Source organism: Salmo salar, chromosome ssa16 (assembly GCF_905237065.1).
Source record: "Salmo salar chromosome ssa16, Ssal_v3.1, whole genome shotgun sequence".
NCBI classification, from domain to species: domain Eukaryota; kingdom Metazoa; phylum Chordata; class Actinopteri; order Salmoniformes; family Salmonidae; genus Salmo; species Salmo salar.
In genome coordinates, this window is record NC_059457.1 from 34,345,235 (window position 1) to 34,367,258 (window position 22,024).

At 46.0% G+C, this 22,024-nt stretch overlaps 1 gene across 1 annotated transcript; it reads right to left on the reverse strand.

Moving 5' to 3' along the window:
* Nucleotides 1-1,706: 1,706 nt before the first annotated feature.
* On the reverse strand, nt 1,707-1,910 carry bt2a2 (Butyrophilin subfamily 2 member A2; the record flags this gene model as incomplete). Its single annotated transcript, NM_001141433.2, is given in 1 exon segment — nt 1,707-1,910. The product of NM_001141433.2 is annotated as a Butyrophilin subfamily 2 member A2 (mRNA).
* Nucleotides 1,911-22,024: the final 20,114 nt, after the last annotated feature.

Consider the following 22,024-nt stretch of genomic DNA (forward strand, 5'->3'; position numbering starts at 1 on the left):
GATTCAATCTTGCAACCATTCGGTTACATATCATACAAATTGTAATTCATTTACATTTAAGTCATTTAGCAGACGCTCTTATCCAGAGCGACTTACAAAATGGTGCATTCACCTTATGATATCCAGTGGAACAACCACTTTACAATAGTGCATCTAAATCTTTTAAGGGGGGGGGTTAGAAGGATTACTTTATCCTATCCTAGGTATTCCTTAAAGAGGTGGGGTTTCAGGTGTCTCCGGAAGGTGGTGATTGACTCCGCTGTCCTGGTGTCGTGAGGGAGCTTGTTCCACCATTGGGGTGCCAGAGCAGCTAACAGTTTTGACTGGGCTGAGCGGGAACTGTGCTTCCTCAGAGGTAGGGGGGCCAGCAGGCCAGTGGTGGATGAACGCAGTGCCCTTGTTTGGGTGTAGGGCCTGATCAGAGCCTGAAGGTATGGAGGTGCCGTTCCCTTCACAGCTCCGTAGGCAATCACCATGGTCTTGTAGCGGATGCGAGCTTCAACTGGAAGCCAGTGGAGAGAGCGGAGGAGCGGGGTGACGTGAGAGAACTTGGGAAGGTTGAACACCAGACGGGCTGCGGCGTTCTAAATTCGTAACATATAATACGAAAAGGGTGATGGACATCCACAAATTAATATGTACCATATGAAATGTAGCATATCATACTAAATTGAGTTTCTCTGATTTACATACAGAATAATACTTAATGCTCTGAAACCAGGTTGAATAGTCATGACAGTGTGTTAAGAACTTTCAAAGCAGTGAGCACAGGTGTAAACATTCAGTCTAAGAGCTTGATTATAGACCAATTCAGAGATACAGAACGACTTGGTCTGATTGCTTAGAATCAGTCAACAATATGAAGCAATCACTCTAAAGAGTGTGTGTACTGTGATAAGTGGTCATTGCTCCACTCCATGGTGTTGGGAACTGTCAAACAAGAGTTTTTACCCAGAAAAAATGACATACTAATACAGGCTCTGAGTGTGGCATTTGGCTTTAAAAGGTCAATAAGACAGAATTAGATTCACACAAGAGTGCCGCTCACCTAATAACACTGGTGATTCATGCCGCTAACAATTGACTTGCACAATCTATCCATCTGATGTGACAATGTTTAGCAAATAGCCCATCTTGTTGCTTATAGGAGCTTTTTGCTGATTGGCCATCAATACTGACTGTAGCCGATACTGACCCCAGGAATCGACAAGCTTTCTGAAAAAGTATATGGATGCTGCTCTGGATGTTAATGTTCTTTTTCCATAATATAGAGTGAACATTTGTCGTGGTGAAAATGTTCAATTTCAACCCATTTCAAACTCATGGGTAAGTAGAGGCAAATTCAATGAAAGAATTCAGTATGTCCACATAAAAGAAGAATAGTAGAGTCTGAATGGTAGAGTCTGAATGCATCGTTAGTGCTAAATAGGCATAGCCTTGAGACTTTGGGGACAATACATTTCTTTTACAGGAAATATAATTAAATCATTCCGTGAGAAAAAGCATGTCGGCACTGTTGAGATGATTCATCGAGTCCTGAGGCTCACATATTCACAGGAATGCACACAAGAATTTATATAAAAAGAGAAATGATTTGTGTGACCTGAAATATATTGTGGCAAGCATTATAAAAGCCAAGAGAGATAAAAGGAGAAGAGGTAAATTGTGGGTGGACCAGGTCAATGTGAAAGAAGATAGAAGTTTGAAACTGTTTAATGTCTCTCAGGACGTTTATTTCCCATGCATAGTTTGGACAAGTGTGTAGTGGAACTGACAAAAGAAAGAAAAGTCTGACTTTCATTATTACTTTTTCATTATTGACATTTGTAATCATTCACAAAATGTTTTAATAAATTTTAGTTCACGTGAAAAGGTTGAAATTGATCAGCAAGTCCTTCAAGGGATTAGTTTAGACGAGGAAAAGTGCTGTAAAAACATAAATACCTTACAAAAAAGCCTCTAAAACGAAAACATTCAGCACATTTGAACAACACAGTGCAATATAAACGGGAAATTCAAAATGATTTTCAGCACTGATTTCCTCGATTTGTGACTTTTTGAAAATGCTCATCTCTTTGAGAAAAGAGGAAGCAATGCAATTGTAAACACTCTTGGGTAAGATATGACTGATACAGCACTGTTCAAAACCACGACAGAGCAAAAATACTCAACTTTCATTTTCACCGCCATTTTGTTTTCCAGTTTTTAGAGCAGAAAAACATCTGCCTGTGTAACACAGGGAAGGAAAGGAGACATCACAAGTAACATACAGATCCATTCAAATCATCATGAGAGGTGAGGATAGTGGAGCACAGAACAAACTAACTCAGTCCTACGGTAAGGCTGTGCCAGTATAGCAAGTTCTGACAGAGGAAAGATTGCATTTCGCAGGTCTATTCAACACCACTTTGTAAACCAAGGATGCATGTGTGTTTGTGTTTTACACATGACAGTTTTAGGAGCCATCTACTGTGTGTGTCTCTCAACAATCTGTGAAATACGTCTGCTGTCCCTGCCTATCTCTCTCTTACACCTCCCGTTTTTTACTTTTGTTACTTCATTACTGGAAAAACAAAACAGAATGAGCACACACTCCAAGACAGTGGTATTCAGACTTTTTCAACAAGGTCCCAAATCTTTCTGCCAGAATTCTTGTGACCCCACCCCAAATCTAATGACACAGCCTTAAAATCTGGAAATATGTATTTTTACATCAACAAACAACCTTCAATTCATTGCATTTTCATCTCATCTCAAAATGAAAAGAAACCAATAAAATACATTTAATCAATACAGCTTTATTTTTCTAATTGTCGTTCTCAAAAATATTTGTATATTGTCCCATACAATACCCTTAATTTTTTGTCCCCCCCCCCCCCAAAAATGCCAACCGCACTGCAATTCCCCCGACTTTGAATACCACTGCTCTAAGAGGTGTCAATAAATCCACAGATTTAAAAGTATCCCATGTCTAATTCAAGCATCACATAAGTCAGATGGTGGTAAAGCAGCAGCTGCAGAGTGGGGATATAATGATACAGTAGGGGGTTGGTGGGTTAAGGGTCAGGTCTGATGGGGGAGGGGGAGAGGGCATAGAGGAAGAGGAAGTGCTGTGTCTTCATCCTGGTACTCAGGTCCAATCTCCTTCCTTCTACCCAATAATAATACCAGTGTAGAACTTACTTCAAATCGTTTATCTGGCAAAATAGGCTGTACCTAATGACCAAATACTGGAGGAAAACAGAAATGTTCTATCCTTTCCCGATCAATAAAGAGCAGAAGAAAGAAATGCGGACAATAAGGAAAATAAGGTTCAGTGTCATCCCAGTGATTACTGTGAAAGATATTACATATCTACACTTACAAAAACACCTTTACACGCCAAGATTGAAACAGTTCCTTCGAACAGTATGAAAAATATACAAATAAAAAATACAAATATTTTCAGACGCTAGGTAGATTTCTGTTGACATTAAATCAGTGAGGACTCAAAGATAAATAGTTCACATGTTTTCCTTCCATTAAGAGAATGTAATTGTGGTTTAGGAAAACCAAATCTATCCATTTGCAAATATTTCCTCTATAATTGGTAGGCTAACCATGTGATACTCATTTCTGTAATTCAGCTAAAATGCTTTAGCTTTCTAGTTAGCAAAACAGCCAGTGTTCAAACAAAAGCATAAAGAATAATTTTAAAACATCATACACTATGCACAGGTAAGTAGAAATAAAACAGTGGAGATAGTCAGCTCCACTAGAGGGCCCTGGGGGACAACAGTTGTCCCCACTCACTGACAGATCTAGAGCATCAACAGCTCAGGAAAAGCGAGTTTCATCATGAGCAAGAAATGCTCCAAACAATCATAATCAAATAAAGATGACTGTAATACAAACAATTCAATTCAACTTGCTCAGGAGAATAAATGTTGACTCTAAAGTCACATGTTCAACATTCTGTGGACCCTGGAGGTGAGAAAGAGGGCTGGGTTTCAGTTATTGAGGGGGTGGGAAAGAGGGCTGGGTTTCAGTTATTGAGGGGGTGGGAAGGGATACGTGGGCACAACTGTGTGTGCAGGTAGCGCATCTCAGCTCTTAGTGTAATACAAACTTTGACCCATAAGGAGAAATATGTTAACATAGTAACAATACCGGGAGCGAGAAGCGACCCAGTGCCTGGCGAGTAACAGTCACACTTTCAAACACAGACAGTCCAGAGATGGTGCCATGCCTTGGTGGCACTGACAAGAGTGGATAGCTGGGTCTGGGCCTTGGAGGGGACACAGACTGGGGCTCCGTTCACTTGACGTGCTCAGCGCTGTGGGAGGAACAGTAGTACTTTTTGTGGGCTATGAACGTGGACAGGCTGCTGAACTTGATATTGCACAGCCGGCAGAAGCGGGTGTTACCATTCTGCACAGGGGGGATCAGGGGGGTCTTGGGTGTGGGAGGGGGCGGAACAGGGAGTGGGAGACCCAGTGTGAGGGATGCCTTGTCTGGGAGCAGAGTGACAGCAACCTGGTGATTCAGAACCCCCACCTCCCTCAGCACCTCAGGCACAGGGGAAACAGTCAGGGAGAGGGACCTGGTGGGAGACACAGCTGGAGGGGCTGCCTTGGGGGAGCTGCCACCCCCGGTATGGTGGCCCAGGGGGCTACCGTTCACCAGGGGAGAGGAGGGGGAGACAGTGTCCCTTCTGATCCGGCCATTGATGCTGTCCCTGCAGGCTCGGAGGACCAACTTGGGCGGGGTGGCAGGGGTCCCATCCCTAGGGCTCAGGTTGGGGCTGATGACGGCTGGCTGGCCCTCCAGGCTCAGGACCAGGCCATGCATGGATCTGAAGTGCTCCACCAGGTCACAGGTCACCGCCCTATTGGGAGGGCAGTAGGGGCAGACCACAGAGGGAGAGCCTGGGCCTTTGGCTGCAGGGCCACTGTGAGGTGACGTAGCCTCAGAGCCAGAGCCAGGTAAGGCAGAGGGGTGAGGGCTGAGCGAGGCCCCCCGAGGAGCCTTCTCTATGAGCAGCCCTTTGGCCTCAGGGTCGAGGTCTGATCGCTCCTGGGCCCTGCTCTTGGGGGAGATGGATGCTGGTCTCTTCAGCCTGTGGAGCGTCTCCAGAGTGTGGGGCTGCAGGGTGGTGGCTGGGCAGTAGTAGGTCTTGTGAGCCAGGTAGTTCTCAATGCTGTTGAAGCTAATGCTGCAGGCGGTACACTTGTGGTAGTCAGTGAGGGGCAGAGAAGGGATGCTGCTGCCCCGCGGGGCCTCCCTTAGACGGGGCTTCTTGCTCAGGTCAATGGGGCCGTCTCTGTCAGGGCTGGTGCTACGGGAGGTTGCTGGACGCAGGCCCAGAGCTAGGGCTGGGACCGGGGACTCCAGGACCCTCTCCACTGAGGCAGCAGCCTCCTGCTTCACAGCCAGGCTCAGGCCAGGAGCAGAGAGAGAGGCAGCAGCAGCGTTGGCCATGGCCTCAGTCCGAGCCATGTGGATCTCATACATCTTCTTCCTCTTGCGTGTTCGGATGGGCTGAGGCAGGAAGGTAGCTTTGCCGGCGGTTGACCGCTGGTTGGACGGGTCGTGGCGCGAGGCGCAGTAGAAGCGTTTGTGGACTGTGTAGTTCTCATGGCGGCTAAAGTGGATGTTGCAGGCCTGACAGAAGGTTCTGGTGGGGTCGTCCTCCTGGTCCTCTGCTGAGCCGCTGGGACTCTGGCTGCACTCGCTGGCCCGGCCTCCTCCTCCACCACCCTCGCCCTCAGAGGAAGAGGAGGACACAGCCTCCTTCACCCCAGGGTTCTCACTCTTCACATCCACCAGCTTGACCTGCGTGGCGGTGCTGCCTGGAACAGGGTCTGAGTCACTGGGGGAGGCTGAGGCAGCCCGACTACCTGATCCAGCCTGAGGGGATGAACCGTGTCCAACTGAGGGGACTGTGGCCCCCGACGCCCCCTCCTTCACTGGGCCAGCCACGTCTCCCTGCTGGTGCCTGCTGGAGCAGTACAGCCTCTTGTGAACATAGAAGTTGTTGATGTTGTTGAAGTTGATGTCACATTCAAAGCAGGTGGCCCCCTTCTGGACAGTGGTTGTAGTGCCAGCGGGGTAGAAGGCTGGCGCTGCCCCAGGGGGGACCTGGCCCTGCTTCAGCCGGCTGTGGACCATCTCAGACATCTTAGCCAGAATCTCTGAGGCCTGGGGTAGGATGGCTGGTTCCGGGCTGAACATGTACTGGGGTAGGAACACATCTTCTCCAGGGAGCACTGAGCCAGCTCCTCCCAGGTGGGCAGGGCTGGAGCCAGGGGTGGGGCTGGTTGGCTCTGCCTTCACTGCCACAGCAGAGGGACTCCTAGGGGAGGTGGAGGTCTGAGAGGAGCCTGTACCTCTGTGTCCACGGCTCTTCTCCTCCCGCTCCTCCTCCATCTCCTCATTCTCAGAGTCCGAACGTGGCTCCTCTTTGATCCTGATGTCTGTGGGGAGCTGGTCAGGTGGGCTGCAGCCTCGCGGGGTGGCTGAGCTCCCATTGGCCCCAGGGCTGGAGGAGTCAGGGTGGGGTACGCAGGCGGGGGGTTCCCTGTCATGGTGCTCAGGGTGGTCGGCCGAGGAGGGGATGGTCTGGCGGGGTGTGGGGCCCCTCTCGGCCGGGACCCTCACCTCCAGGTGTGTGCGAACATGTTGCTGGAGCTGGGCAGGTGAGTCTGTGATGTGGCCACATACCTGACATTTCAACACAACACCAGAGTCTCCAGGACTTAGACCTGCCACAGAGAGTGACAGAGACATGTTATTAGAAATGTGTTTCCTACTATTAAACATTACATGAAATCACTGGTGGTTATGCACTATAGCCTATAGGACCAAATCTTCATATACACTCCCAAATGTATTTATTTGGACAGTGAAGCTACAACTTTTAATTTGGCTCTATACTCCAGCATTTAGAATTTGAGATCAAATGTTTTCTGAGGTGACTGTACAGAAAGTCACCTTTTATTTAAGGGTATTTTCATACATATCTGTTTTACTTTTAGAAATGAATGCACTTTATGTATCTAGTCCCCCCCATCTGAAGGTGTTATAAGTATTTGGACAAATTCACTTATAGCGTATTACATTTAGTTAAAAGTGTAGTATTTGGTCCCATATCCCTAGCACTCAATGACAACATCTAGCTTGTGAGTCTACAAATGTGTTGGATGTAATAGAATAATAATGATATATATAATAATGATATATGCCATTTAACAGACGCTTTTATCCAAAACGACTTAGTAATGTGTGCATACATTTTACAAATGGGTGGCCTCAGGAATCAAACCCACAACCCTGGTGGTGCAATCACCATGCTCTACCAAATGAGCCATACAGGACCACAAGAATAAGAATACATATATATATGAATACATTAATGTGGATCCTACCACGAGTACAGAAAATCATGAATGAGAAAGTTACAGATACACAAAACATGCTAACCTCCCACCGTTACCAATAACAGGGGTGGGTAGCATTTCCGGGGGGTTATGAGCTTTGTGCATCTGTAACTTTCTCAATCATCATTATTCACAATTCATTTTTGATTATTTGCAATCTCAGTGGGCACCCACATGTTCAGAAAGTTATTCTATTCTTATTTACAATAGAAGTGACTCCAAACTGTCACAATACATTATTTACCATTAATTTATATTGGGCACAAAATAATCTGAAACACAAACAAAACAACCTGCAAACGCATCCAACAAGTTTGTAGAGTCACAAGCTTGATGTAGTCCTCTATGTAGTTGCTGTTCTGAAGTAAAGGCAGGGCTATTATCCTCTCACTGGGATAGTAAACGACATGATTCAGTCTGTCTGTGTGTTTACCTGTGGACAGAGGCAGTTTGGGCAGGCCGGGGCCGGGGGAGTACACTTCACTGCATGAGCCGGGCTGACACACCATGTGACTGGTGACCAGGTGGCTGTAGAGAATGTCCCTGGTGGTGGAGACGAAGCCACAGCCGTGACAGACTCCGTTCTGCGTGTCCGTGTGCACCTTCAGGTGACGCTCACAGTTGGCTTTAGTGGTGAAGGCTGACAGGCAGATCAGACACACGAAAGGACGCTCACCTACAGGCAAAGGACATGTATATCTTTAATATTTTAACACGACTAAAATGACTGTCTTCCCCTAATAACAGCTGAAGAAAGATGTCTGTTACAAGCCATTATTAAAAGAGGAATATTCACGCATTTTCTCACTCGATCCTTGGTCTGCTATGAGAAAGAGCTAAAGGAATGTATTGTGACGGGTCTCACCACTGTGTGTCCGCATGTGGATCTCCAGGGAGCTGGAGCTAGGGCAGCTCTTGTTGCATTGTGGGAAGGGGCAGACACGTTCGTTGGGGTAGGACTCCTTGGCTTTGTCCAGTGGGGGGGAGGAGGAGGCCTGCTGCTTCTGCCGGCTGGCACAGTAGTACATGAGGTGGGCCTGGAGGTTCCTCTCACTGCGGTACCAGATCCCACAGTCCTTACACGGGAAGATGTCCTCTGGACCAATCAAACACAAACACAACTGTAAACTCTATCCCTACAACAACCAATCATTTATCAAATCTGTCATACATAATTATAAACAATGCAAGAAAGAGAGCAGCGTATGTTCATTCTTTAAAAGAAATGCATGTTTAACGTTTCACTGCTTACACGTTAAAATGTTACATACAGTACATACACTTTCATGTACACATGATGTTCATTCATGTGTATACACACATCACCACACACACCTGTTTCACACCAGTCACATGATCGATTCAGTGGCGGAATGAACAAGCACTCGATATTGCTCCGGGGTCTCCAAGGCAACGAGAGCACAGAGGTTGTGGGAGCGAGCGCCCACCCGTGCGGGGTAATCATACTGATCTGGTGTCAGGGCTGGTGTTACAGGCTATTTTTGATAACATCCATAATTACCAACAGTCCTCAGGAGAGTGCTCCTACAGCAGGAAACGGGGATACGGATGATCATGTTTTACCCTTTAGCTTGATATGGTGATTAATCATGCACTCATCACAGAATGTCCATGCCTGCTCCTGCTGCCGACAACACTACACTGCCAATAGGGGACTTAATGAAGGAGCCTGAATGCAATTACCATGCAGTCTACCTCTGAGACAAGGCAGTGCAGAGGAGTTACACTGCCACCTTCTGGTGTACTGGGCGAATGAGGAAATGTGGCATGGTGAACTGTTGGTCTTCATTGAGTCCCTCAGTATCTGTTGTTCACATGGAAAGTGTATAACTGTACACGTGTAGGGTTTGTCTATGCATCTAATGACTAAACGGCACGAAGAACACAAATACATGCACGCATAGTTGCATGCAGTGCGAACACACATACACACACACATTATCCTTGGCAAGCTGACACTCACTGTTGACAACTGCCGTGGCCAAGATGGCTGCCATGCCAGCCTGCTGGGGGAGGAGCTGTATCTCAGAGTGGAGAGAAGCTGGGTAGACACCTGTAGGCTCCTCCTTCACCACCACATCCTGGGTCTGAGACGAGGACAGCTGATCCACGGAGGAGAGAGACAGTGTGACCAACAGACTGTCACCTGTGGAGATGTCCTGGGTCACCTTACAATACAGCTCCTCATCTGGAGAAAAGAGAGAGAGAGAGAGCCGCACAACACAAATCACACCTGGGGCCTGTACTAGAACTACACACATCACACCTGGGGCCTGTACTAGAACTACACACATCACACCTGGGGCCTGTACTAGAACTACACACATGGTATCATACAGTATGATATCTATGGAATGTATACTAATCTATAGTAGGTCAAAAAGATCTCTGTATGGTGTCTTCATGGGGTAACTCTGATAAGAGATCTCTGATTGTAAGTTGCTACGTATAACACTGTCTGCTAAATGACTAGAATGTAACAGTGTAAATGGTGCATTATATGTATGTGGGCTGTGTTGATGGTTTGGCATTTCTGGGATCAGGTCTGTTGGTTAACTACCTTGACTGTAGATGGTACAGTTGGCAGCTGTGGCATCGGAGGTTAGCGGGACTCTACTGAGCCAGCAGGTATCGTCTTCACACACCAGAGTCAGCCTGGAGATCTGCTGACATACAAATAAACATACAGAGGCTGTCAGACTTGTTCTGGAAACACAGGGTCAAATGACAATTATCATCCAACATCACATATCTTCTGATTCTCACATACATTGCCAAGTCTATTCTGACAAACATACTCCTCTTTACATTTGATGGCATAGACCTACTGGACTGAACAGTGAGGGTTAACAATGAATTAATCCTGACAACGTCCTCTGAATTTACTGTTTTAAAGCACATTGAACATAGTGTACAATAAAGGGACTCATCTTTTTCAGTGGGAAGGGGAAGCCCCTTAACACGGGCAATCAGAAGAATAGAGGGACAGGAAGGGGCACGGGCTGAACAAAGACTCACAGAAAAGAGCTATAAATAGCAGCATGGAGAAAGAGGGAAGGAACAGAGAGACCCCACGAGAAAGGAGAAGAAATAGTAAGAAAGGAGATCCACTGAGGTCGTAGTGCTCCTATTCACCCGGACGCCCTCTCAGGAACTTCTCTCAATACATGATGGGACAAAAGGATTTTGAATAGAGGGAGGTCATAATCTCGCGGTGTGTGTGTGTGTGTGTGTATGAGTGTGTGTGTTGAAGAATGTGTGTCAGTGGTTGCACATGTGTAAGTGAGGCTGTAGCCAGAGTAGGGCAGACCAGAGAGAAACACACACCTGTGCCATCCTCTGCACAAGCTTGTCTTTGTTCAGTTGAAGCTCACAGAGCATTCCACCTGACAATCACTCCCACAGACACTTACCCACACGCATCTATGTACTTCTGTGTGCTATTGCACAGTTAAGCATTGTGCATTCATAACCAAATAACTTACAGCAGTCCCAGTAAAATGTAGTCTTCGTGAGGTTCAATAATACATTTATGAGAGTATGTAATAAAACACAGTAGCATTAGGTTGAGCTTCACAACTCCAGTATAGTTGCACAAGGCCTATAGGCGCTACCACTGTATGGAGGCCTGAGGACATACAGAACACTCTGGCTCCACTAGGTGGAAGCAGTCATGCAGCAGCAGCAGGCCTGACAGACCGCTTCAGGAGAACTACGGCCAGTTATTCAGTCAGTCAATCTGCTTGCTACAGGGGTACACATATTCCAACATGGTACCACATTGACTGGAACATTTAGAGAGAATATGAGGGGAACGTTTTTGTGTAAAGGAAATGGGAGTGTATACTGTATGGGGCAAGTTGGGAGGCGAGAGAGGAAAGTGTAGTTTATTTCTGAATCAGTCTGTTCTAGCCTGAAGACGCTGCGTATTGTATTTCATGGGGAACTTGCGCTGATGTAGAGATACGGCTTCTTTTGTTTTAATTTGGAACCCAATGCTGGAGCCGTCTGAGCTATAAGTGCTGCTAATTTGTTTCAGACTAATTTATCACAAATCTATCTATCATGATGCTTTGGTATTCACTGAAGAAAAGGCCAGTGTGGTCAGACTTTGAAGGAAATGAACGCAACTCTAGTGTATGAGACAGACAAACAGAACCATACAACAGAGTGAAGAGGGTCTTTGGACAGTATGAACAAATGCACAAAAATAATAATAACAATCATCTCTATCCAAACATCTTTATCTACCTCTATCTCTCTCTGAGATATTCTCAGAGACGACCAGAGCGAAGATGAGGTGGAGATGATGATTTAGCTGACTCTCATCAGGCTTTGGGCCCTGGCTGCACTGGGACTTTAAATGCTGTCTGGAACCAACACAGATAATGAAAACTAAAAGGCATGCGGCAAGATTACAGTTTGATTAGGATGTGTAATTAACAAAGCCAACAGAGGCTATGGCCGCTAAAGATGGTTGAGTTAAGAGGAGCAGAGAAGCCTCTAGTATCACATTTCTCTGGCCTGGAGGACATTTCCAACAATCACAGTATCAAATTAAACATCATCAAATGGCAAGTTCTTACCTCTGAACACAACACATCCACCTGCTAGGCAGACCACTCCACCACTACTGCTGTAAACTATCCCACAATTCATAGTGGCCAGTCCCACTGATTGAAACACATTTTCCAAGGAGCAGGGAGAGAGCGAGGGAGAGGTATTAGGAGGAGAAGTTAATGTTGCTCAGCACTGCCTGTGTTCACCCTGGCGGTCTCCCTAGGACCCAGGCACTTTGAGAGGGCTTTAAGCCCCTCAGTGAGGGAGTCTTTGAGGCGCAGTCTAAGCCCCCTCGTCCGGACCCTCGTCCCTCATGAATATTAATCAGCCCAGTCGGGCTTTAATCTGCCTGATCCCCGCACTGCTGCCGCCGAGACGATAGCGAATCTAATTATTTGGTCTGATATTAACCCCCCCCCCCCCCCACACCCTCCAGCCTCCCCATATCCACCTTCAACACACACACACACACACAAAGCCTACGTGCGCATGCACCTCACCCCCCACCCCCAACGCAGTCTGCAACGCCCTCTCCTTATCACTCCCAAAAACGCCCTCCTCTCACGCCGATAAAACTTGAATGCAAATGATGCTCGGCTGATTTCATTTCTCTATTCGTTCATTCCGTAGCCTGGTCGTTGCTGAGTATAAAATGAAAATATAATTTTCTCTCTCCCCAAACGCTCTCCTCTGGAGGTGGAAATGAAGGGAGAAACCTTTCCATGAACTAACCCCAAGTCTAACCCCGACTCAGATCAATTCAGCTTCATATACGGTTCAATTAAAGCAGAGAAAATAATAAAATGCCTCCCCCATCCTCCAGATTAGCCTTCATACCACTATCAAACAGTGTAGGTACTACGTACATTTTCACGGTTTACATACATACATACATCATTGCTACCATAATTTGATTAATATTCCCTGGCGATTAAAGCAACTTTAGAATACTGTTCTCTGAGGACCCATGAGAAAACCAATGGATTGATTGGTCAATCTTCAATTTCAATATGTGCATCCTGGATAATGATGTCATCCATGGGTGTTTGAATGTACTGTATGAAGCAGAAACAGCTGGACAGACTGAGAAGAAAAGAACAGGAAGGTAGAATAAGTGTCTCTCCTTTCCTGGCCTGTTCAACTGACTTCCACTGAGTTCCATCATAGGCCTTTGACCATTGCGGTTGGCTTGGTCTTCATTCATAGTCTTTCTTCCTCTAGCTCTCTTTCACCCCCTCCTCCCATTTACCTCTTAATCTTCCCATCCTTCCCTCTCTTCAGTACTGTATGGCTAATCAAGCTCTCTCTCATCCCTCTCTCTTTCTCATTCCTACCCCTCTGTCTGCCCTTCTCTCTCAATCTCTCCCTACAGGAAATGTTTTCTTTCCCAAAAGGGGGGAATGGAGGGGGTACTCACTGTCCCAAACAAAGAGGTCACTGTGAATCCTCCAAAAATACAGAGAAGAAAAGGAAGAAAGATAAACATCAGAAACCTACTCTCATCCGCCTCTCACACACACTCTCTCAACACACACACACACACACACACACACACACACACACACACACACACACACTAATTAACACACACACAGCTACGAACGCACACACACACACACACACACACACACACACACACACACACACACACACACACACACACAAGATTTCTATACACAAATGCACGTGTGTATTAATACATGAGCTTAGTGTACTAAAAACATGTATCATACACAACAAGCTAACATAGAAAAACACACACCGCTCATGCACAGCCACACATATCTGCAGACACCTCCAAGAAAAGGTTGATGAGCTGCATGCAAATGACATGTAAAAATATAAAACTTGCGATACTTAAAACGGGCGAGATAAGAGATTTGAAAATGAGGCACTCTTGGAAAGCGGGCTCCTGAACTGCCGGAGATAAGCCTCAGAGATAGAGGAAGGTTTTCCCTCTCTCCTCTCTCCTCCACTCTCCACCCCGCAGAAGCCAACGCAGATGACAGCGAGATGCAGATACCATCCCAGTCACAGGGACTGAGTGATGAGAATGAGCACCCCTCCCCATCACCTCCATCTCTCCATTCCCACCTCTTTCCATTCCCTCTCTTCCACTCTGGCACTGCCTTCTTCCTTTTGCTGGCTTTTTCCATGCTCATTCCTATCATTTCTCTTTCTCCCCTTTGCCTCTCCATTTGCCTCTACTCGGGTCCACTTCTTTGGTCACCTGGTCCCTACCTCTCACTATTGCACAACTTCTCAGAATATGTCAGAGGCAGGAAGACATAGGAACAGACATTTAGATTGGTGAGGAAGTGTCTGATGATGAGTTTAGTATCAAGTTTCCCTGGTCCTCCTGTGAGCTCTATGTGAACTCTCAGGCCTGTAGCACAACCTTAGGGCCTTGCTACCAATGAAAGCATACATGGAAATGCTCTCAACAAGTCTGCCATCAAGAATCAAGATAGTTCAGTGCACTTTATTATCAGAGACATTCAGGAGCGATCAACAGGGCGACAAGTGTTAAATTACAGCTTTTGGGTCTTCTGGAGCGATCGTTTTAATTCAGATCTAATTTGAGGGGGTGGAGTGCAGTAGGGTGCTGTAGACGGTCCTCTGTTGATCATTTCAGATCAACTGGAGAGATTTACCAAGAGGTAAACAAACACTGCTAGAGAGAGAGAAAGAGAGAGATTGAGAGGGTGGTCACCTTCACTCGTCCTTCCTATGGAACGACAGAGCAGTGAGGGGGAGATACAGACTCCCCAAAAGTGTGTTTGAAAGCCGTGGGTGGCGCGCCTTATCGCTGGAGTTCTCCTGGAGAGATTATTGGGGGATTAGTGCGAACGCTTGTTTCTAAAACATGATGAAAAGACGTTCCACGCGTGATAACGCTTTGAACTCTACACTCCTTCTAGGATCCTGCCTCTAGGCTTCATTTCCGCGAAAGACAGGAGGGGGAAGAGAGGGGAACGAAAGCAATGTGTAAATGAAGTTGCTCTTGCGGTAGCTGGTTTGGATGAGTATCAATCAAACTGAGGTTGAACTAAACTCTTTCTGAAGTTATTGTAACTTGTTTGCTACCAACAAATCCTCACTACATAACGGGGGGCTTGTTATGCGTCTCATGATGTATCTTTTGCCTTCAGTCAGAAGAAAAAAAACGTCCTAATCTGATCGATTTGTGATCCAATCATAAGAAACTTATTATTATCAGATCTGTGTGTGATCCAATCAGGAGGGAGGTGACACATTTGACCTCAGTTTCCATGAGATGAGGACATGTTCACTGAACTAAAAACTCCCAGGAATCTAAAGCAACCTGATTAGATTCAGATCAACTTTATTATTCCATCAGGGGGAAATTCATTTGGTCATGTGCTTAAAAAATGAAAACACAGAAACTATACAAAATAATTAATTCAAAATGCTATAGCTACACATTTAAAGTGAAAGTGCAATATACTGTATACTCGTGGGATCAACAGACTATCTTTTATACAGTCTAATGGCTGTTGGAATAAAAGAGTCCCCATATCGATCTGTTTGAATTTTATTTTGAAGAGGTCTCTTTCCCCTCGTCTGGGTGCTGCTGTGACTGAATTTTGAGTGAAGTGGATGAGTACTGTCCTCTAAAATGCTTTCAAGATTTAGGAGGATGAGTTTTGTGTTCAAGTTGGTGGCTGATTCTTGGTCTATACCAATTATCCTTCCCGCCATCTTGATAAAGTGCAGAAGATTGACTTGGTCCTGCACTCGCATGTTTCCAAAGGACAGCACACTCTACTGGACAGATTTATGGAACATTTGTAAGATATGGCATTCAACATCGAAATGGTTCAGCTTGTGTAAAAAAACATTCTCTGTTGCAATTTCTTTATCTTTGCAAACGCACAGTCATTGAATTTCCGTTTATTGTCTATTTCGATTCCCAGTTACTTTCATGTGGTCACTCTATCGACTGATTCCCCAGACTGATTCCCCATTGATCTTCGTAGGGTGGAGTGGAGTTTTGCTCCTTCTGAAATCAATTTCCATCTCTTTTGTTTTCTTAACATTTATTTCAAGGAAATTATCTGCACACCACTGGACAAATTTTGCTGTTTCTCTGTCAAAACCTTGAAGAGAGGCTTGGTCTGGTTGGAGGAATCCCACAACAGCGGTGTCATCTGCATATTTAAATAATTTGAGTCAGAGGCTTGACAATCGTTTGTGTACAGTGTGTACAGTATCGGTGAAAGTACGCAACCTTGAGGGGCTCCTGTATTCACCATTCTAGATGTAGAGATGACGGAGTTAAACTTCACTTGTTGAGTACGGTTCACAAGGAAACTATTTATTCACTTGATCAGTAGAGAGTTGACACCCAAATTCACCAGCTTATCCACCAGTAGGTGGGGTTGGATTGTATTAAACGCGCTACTGAAGTCAATGAATACAATTTTCACTAGACTATTTTCTAAATGTTCGTAGATATTGTTCAGCATGATCAGTCACACATCATCAACACCTCTGGAGGCACGGTAGGTGAACTGGTTTGAGTCTAATTGGGATGAGAGACCAGAGAGAATTTGTTTTTGAAAAAAAAAATCTAAACATTTCAAAGGCACAGATGTCAGGGCTACAGGGCGTAAATCATCAGTAAACATTATTACGCACCGTACAAAAGTCAAACATCCATATCAGACATGTTTTATGCCTCTTTCTCAAGAGATGCAAAAAAAAAGTCATCAAACATGAAATCTATATCTTATCAAAAAAGAACAGGCCTTATATTAGCTAGGATCTATGTTTGTTGTGTGAGAGTGCGCTAGTGTGCTTTGTGTGTTGGTGTTCAAAGTGAATGCTTGTCTCCATGTGTTAAAGGGTATGCCCCATATTAAACTGATAGCTTATCTGGCCAGACCAAATAAGAAGCAAATTTAACTCAGCGAAGTCAGAGCAGAGCAGGCAGGTTTGGCATGGATCTGAAAGCCTGCCAGGACAGGCGAGGCCAGGTGGGTGGTGCCAAATCACCCTGTGATGTGATGAGGCAGAGCCCCAGGGCTTCAGAGACACCACGGCCACCACCATGGCCGCCGCCGGCTGCATGACACCACCGCTGGGACAGGTCTGAGGTGGGAGGGGACAGGAAGGAGTGACACACTGACTGGACAGCACACTGCATAATGCCATGAAGCCAACACATCAACACTCTTTTCTGTTAAAGAAACGTAATATTGAGGCCGAAATTGGTAACCCTTTGTTTAATTCCTTACACACAAGGTTTCATACTATGGCTAACCAAGCAGATTGGTTGGTAATACATCTATTTCAATGACAGCAAAGGAAACCAAACGTTAGCTGTGTAAATTGAGTATTTTGTTCAGGTTGTCAATGGTGAATCTTCACACAGTAGATGGCAACAATCAGACACAGCCAGATTAAGTGTGCCTCTACTACACATATAGAGGGAGAGAAGAGAACTCAGCAGAAAACAATCGTGGACGAGCAGACATAGAGATGAAAGGCTGCGTGGCGGTGGATCTACTGTACTGAGGGTAACCCTCACCCCTACTGACTCCTGAGTTGGCGGCCTGTCGGGGAACTGTGGGAGGAGGAGAGTGAAGTGACAGTGGGAGACACAAGAGGAATGTGAGATTAAACCCACTATCTCCTCCTGATACTGAGGGTCTGTCTCCTCACTCCTTAAACTCACAGATAGCAGGGGGGAGGGAGGTGAGACAGAGGGTGAGAACTCAAAAGAGATGGTCAAAGCCGAGAATCATCGAAAAACTCCATTGAGATGTAGCCTTCTTGAACATAATAGAATGGAGAAAATGAGAGAAAGAGATGAGCAGGGGAAGGGAGGAAGTGACAGATATACGTGATGAGTGTGTTTGGACTCAGCAATTCAGATAATAAACTAAATCTTAGAAATGAGAGCCTATCAACCAGAAATCAATCATTGGCGTTTGTTGTCCAGGAGGATGGCGCCATGCAGAGATAAAAGACAAGCGGACGTCTAGGGAGAAGAAAGGAGAGGGGCGGGCTGGCTGGGCTGCAGCTGGGAGAGGAAAGGAGAGGGGCGGGCTGGCTGGGCTGCAGCTGCAGCTGGGAGAGGAAAGGGGAGGGGCGGGCTGGCTGGGCTGCAGCTGGGAGAGGAAAGGAGAGGGGTGGGCTGGCTGGGCTGCAGCTGCAGCTGGGAGAGGAAAGGAGAGGGGCGGGCTGGCTGGGCTGCAGCTGCAGCTGGGAGAGGAAAGGAGAGGGGCGGGCTGGCTGGGCTGCAGCTGCAGCTGGGGGAAGAAAGGAGAGGGGCTGGCTGGCTGGGCTGCAGCTGGGAGAGGAAAGGAGAGGGGCGGGCTGGCTGGGCTGCAGCTGCAGCTGGGAGAGGAAAGGAGAGGGGCGGGCTGGCTGGGCTGCAGCTGCAGCTGGGAGAAGAAAGGAGAGGGGCTGGCTGGCTGGGCTGCAGCTGGGAGAGGAAAGGAGAGGGGCGGGCTGGCTGGGCTGCAGCTGCAGCTGGGAGAGGAAAGGAGAGGGGCGGGCTGGCTGGGCTGCAGCTGCAGCTGGGAGAAGAAAGGAGAGGGGCGGGCTGGCTGGCTGGCTGGGCTGCAGCTGGGAGAGGAAAGGAGAAGCTGCAGGACCAGTGCGTCAGTCAGGCTCATGGATAGATGAGGATGAGACAAGGCAGGAGAGGAGCAGTCCCTCAGAGAAACATGAATGGTAATTCAGGTATAATAACATAGCAATAGTAATGTCTTCCTATATTTATTAACCCTTTGAGGAGTACATATTGGACTGTGGATAGGTCTCCAACCACCGGTCCGTTTGTATGATAGTCACAAGCGATATCTCAGACAGCACTGGCCCGATTTTGACGAAACTTGAGTGAATGATGCATCTTGCCATAGAGATCCGTCATTTACAAAATTACAATGATTGGCCCAAGGCAGGAGCTATAGTAATTAACTGAAATGTGTGCGTCCCATCAGAGAGGAAGAGGCGAAGCGAGAGGGATAACTACAGCAGGTGGCGTTTTTTTCCCCCTCATCAAGCGAGGAGTTTTTATATGGAGGTCAACGAGAGTGTCGAATTTGGTTAACAAAACATTGAATGGCTTATTTGCTACGTGTGGCTTATTTGATCAATTATACTTTTCATAGAGTTTTGGTTGTTACGAGTGTACTGATATGTAGGATATGTGATATCCCGCCAACTTTGAGAAAAAACACTTTATATCGGAGTTGTGCCTTTTGTTCACACACAATACTGCCCTCTCATTGGCTAGAATGGTCCAACCTGATCTTGCTTCCTCCCGACTGCCATATAAACTCAGCAAAAAGAGAAACGTCCTCTCACTGTCAACTGCGTTTATTTTCAGCAAACTTAACATGTGTAAATATTTGTATGAACATAACAAGATTCAACAACTGAGACATAAACTGAACAAGTTCCACAGACATGTGACTAACAGAAATGGAATAATGTGTCCCTGAACAAAGGGGGGTCAAAATCAAAAGTAACAGTCAGTATCTGGTGTGGCCCCCAGCTGCATTAAGTACTGCAGTGCATCTCCTCCTCATGGACTGCACCAGATTTGCCAGTTCTTGCTGTGAGATGTTACCGCACTCTTCCACCAAGGTATCTGCAAGTTCCCGGACATTTCTGGGGGGAATGGCTCTAGCCATCACCCTCCTATCCAACAGGTCCCAGACGTACTCAATCGGATTGAGATCCGGGGCTCTTCGCTGGCCATGGCAGAACACTGACATTCCTGTCTTGCAGGAAATCATGCACAGAACGAGCAGTATTGTCATGCTTTGGGTCATGTCAGGATGAGCCTGCAGGAAAGGTACCACATGAGGGAGGAGGATGTCTTCCCTGTAATGCACAGCATTGAGATTGCCTGCAATGACAACAAGCTCAGTCCGACGATGCTGTGACACACTGCCCCAGACCATGATGGACCCTCCACCTCCAAATCGATCCCACTCCAGAGTACAGGCCTCAGTGTAACGCTCATTCCTTCGACGATAAACGCGAATCCGACCATCACCCCTGATGAGACAAAACCCCAACTCGTCAGTGAAGAGCACTTTTTGCCAGTCCTGTCTCGTCCAGCAATGGTGGGTTTGTGCCCATAGGCGATGTTGTTGCCGGTGATGTCTGTGGACCTGCCTTACAACTGGCCTACAAGCCCTCAGTCCAGCCTCTCTTGGCCTATTGTGGACAGTCTGAGCACTGATGGAGGGATTGTGCGTTCCTGGTGTAACTCGGGCAGTTGTTGTTGCCATCCTGTACCTGTCCCGTAGATGTGAAGTTCGGATGTACCGATCCTGTGCAGGTGTTGTTACACATGGTCTGCCACTGCGAGGACGATCAGCTGTCCGTCCTGTTTCCCTGTAGCGCTGTCTTAGGCATCTCACAGTACGGACATTGCAATTTATTGCATCTGCAGTCCTCATGCCTCCTTGCAGCACGCCTAAGGCACATTCACGCAGATGAGCAGGAACCCTGCGCATCTTTCTTTTGCTGTTTTTCAGAGTCAGTAGAAAGGCCTCTTTAGTGTTCTAAGTTTTCATAACTGTGACCTTAATTGCATACCGTCTGTAGTGTCTTAACGACCGTTCCACAGGTGCATGTTCATTAATTGTTTATGGTTCATTGAACACACATGGGAAACAGTGTTTAAACCCTTTACAATGAAGATCTGTGAAGTTATTTGGATTTTTATGAATTATCTTTGAAAGACAGTGTCCTGAAAAAGGGACGTTTCTTTTTTTGCTGAGTTTATGTCTGAGTACCAGTCTCTTTAGCTAACATTCCACTCCTTGTCAGTGCCAGAGAGACTGGTTGTCACTAGTTAGCACAGCCACAAAAGTGAGAAGGCCCGTCTACTCGACCAATCAGATGAGGGAGTGTGATGCCGGCTCAGAAAGCCTGCCTACCCGACCAATCAGATGAGGGTGTGTCGACACATATGCCGTCTTAAGGTATATTTCGAGTTCAAGTTTGAGGACCAATGCCACGTTCAAAACAACTGGGAACTCGGAAATCTCTGACTTTCAAACGTTCAAGACAGCTGGAAAATCGGGAAAAACCAGGCCCCGATGAGGAAAAATCATTTTGAACAGTCATCCAACTCGGAATGCCAAGTCAGAAACTCTGGCATCTTTCTAGAGCTCCGACTTTCCGACCTGAAGATCAGTTTAGTTTTTTGGAGTTCCCAGTTGTCTTGAAAGCACCAAAAATAACTAAATACATCCGGGAACAAGAATTGGCAACATCACTAAAGTTTATAACATTGAGAAAGGACAAAAGTTTTGGGCAAAAGTGTAAGTTGTCTTTCTTTTTTAGGTAACTTGTACAGTAACTGTTGCTACTCTTATCTAAATTGAGGTAGCAAATTAGCATAAGGAATTCCATTCCAAGCACAGAGGAGTTATTCTATTTGATAGAGCAACGTTGTTAAGTTTCCCTACAAGCCTTTCATCCTAATAGTAATATATCATATTCTTGACCTTCAACAGATGCACAACCTTTGGCAGGAAAAAAAACTCAGCTGGAAGATTAAAAGTCCTCCATTCAATGGTACTCCCTTTCAAGTTGTGGGCACAAAGACATATGAATGCCACCAGGGGAAAGACGGACAAACAAAAGCCAAATAGAAATGTATTGCTGAAATGAACATGAAGGCAGTAAGTTCAAAGATATGTCACTGTAATTTATACCATACACTTTTGCAACAATTTCATTTTAATAATGTTGAAGTACTAACCAACAATGGAATGTTCTTCAATAAAAATCTAAGAAGATGTGACTTTAAACAGGTGTCCCAACTCTGTGGTCACTAAAGATCCCATGGCATTTATTGCAAGAGTATGTAAGTGGGGTTAGGGTGGTGAGTTTCCTCTTATACTGTAAAGAACTTTGAGTGTCTAGAAAAATGCCAAGTCCAATCAATTATTATTATTATTTAAAATATTGCCATCATCCATATTTGAAGACCATGCCTTTGTAAAGACATGTAAACTGGTACAAAA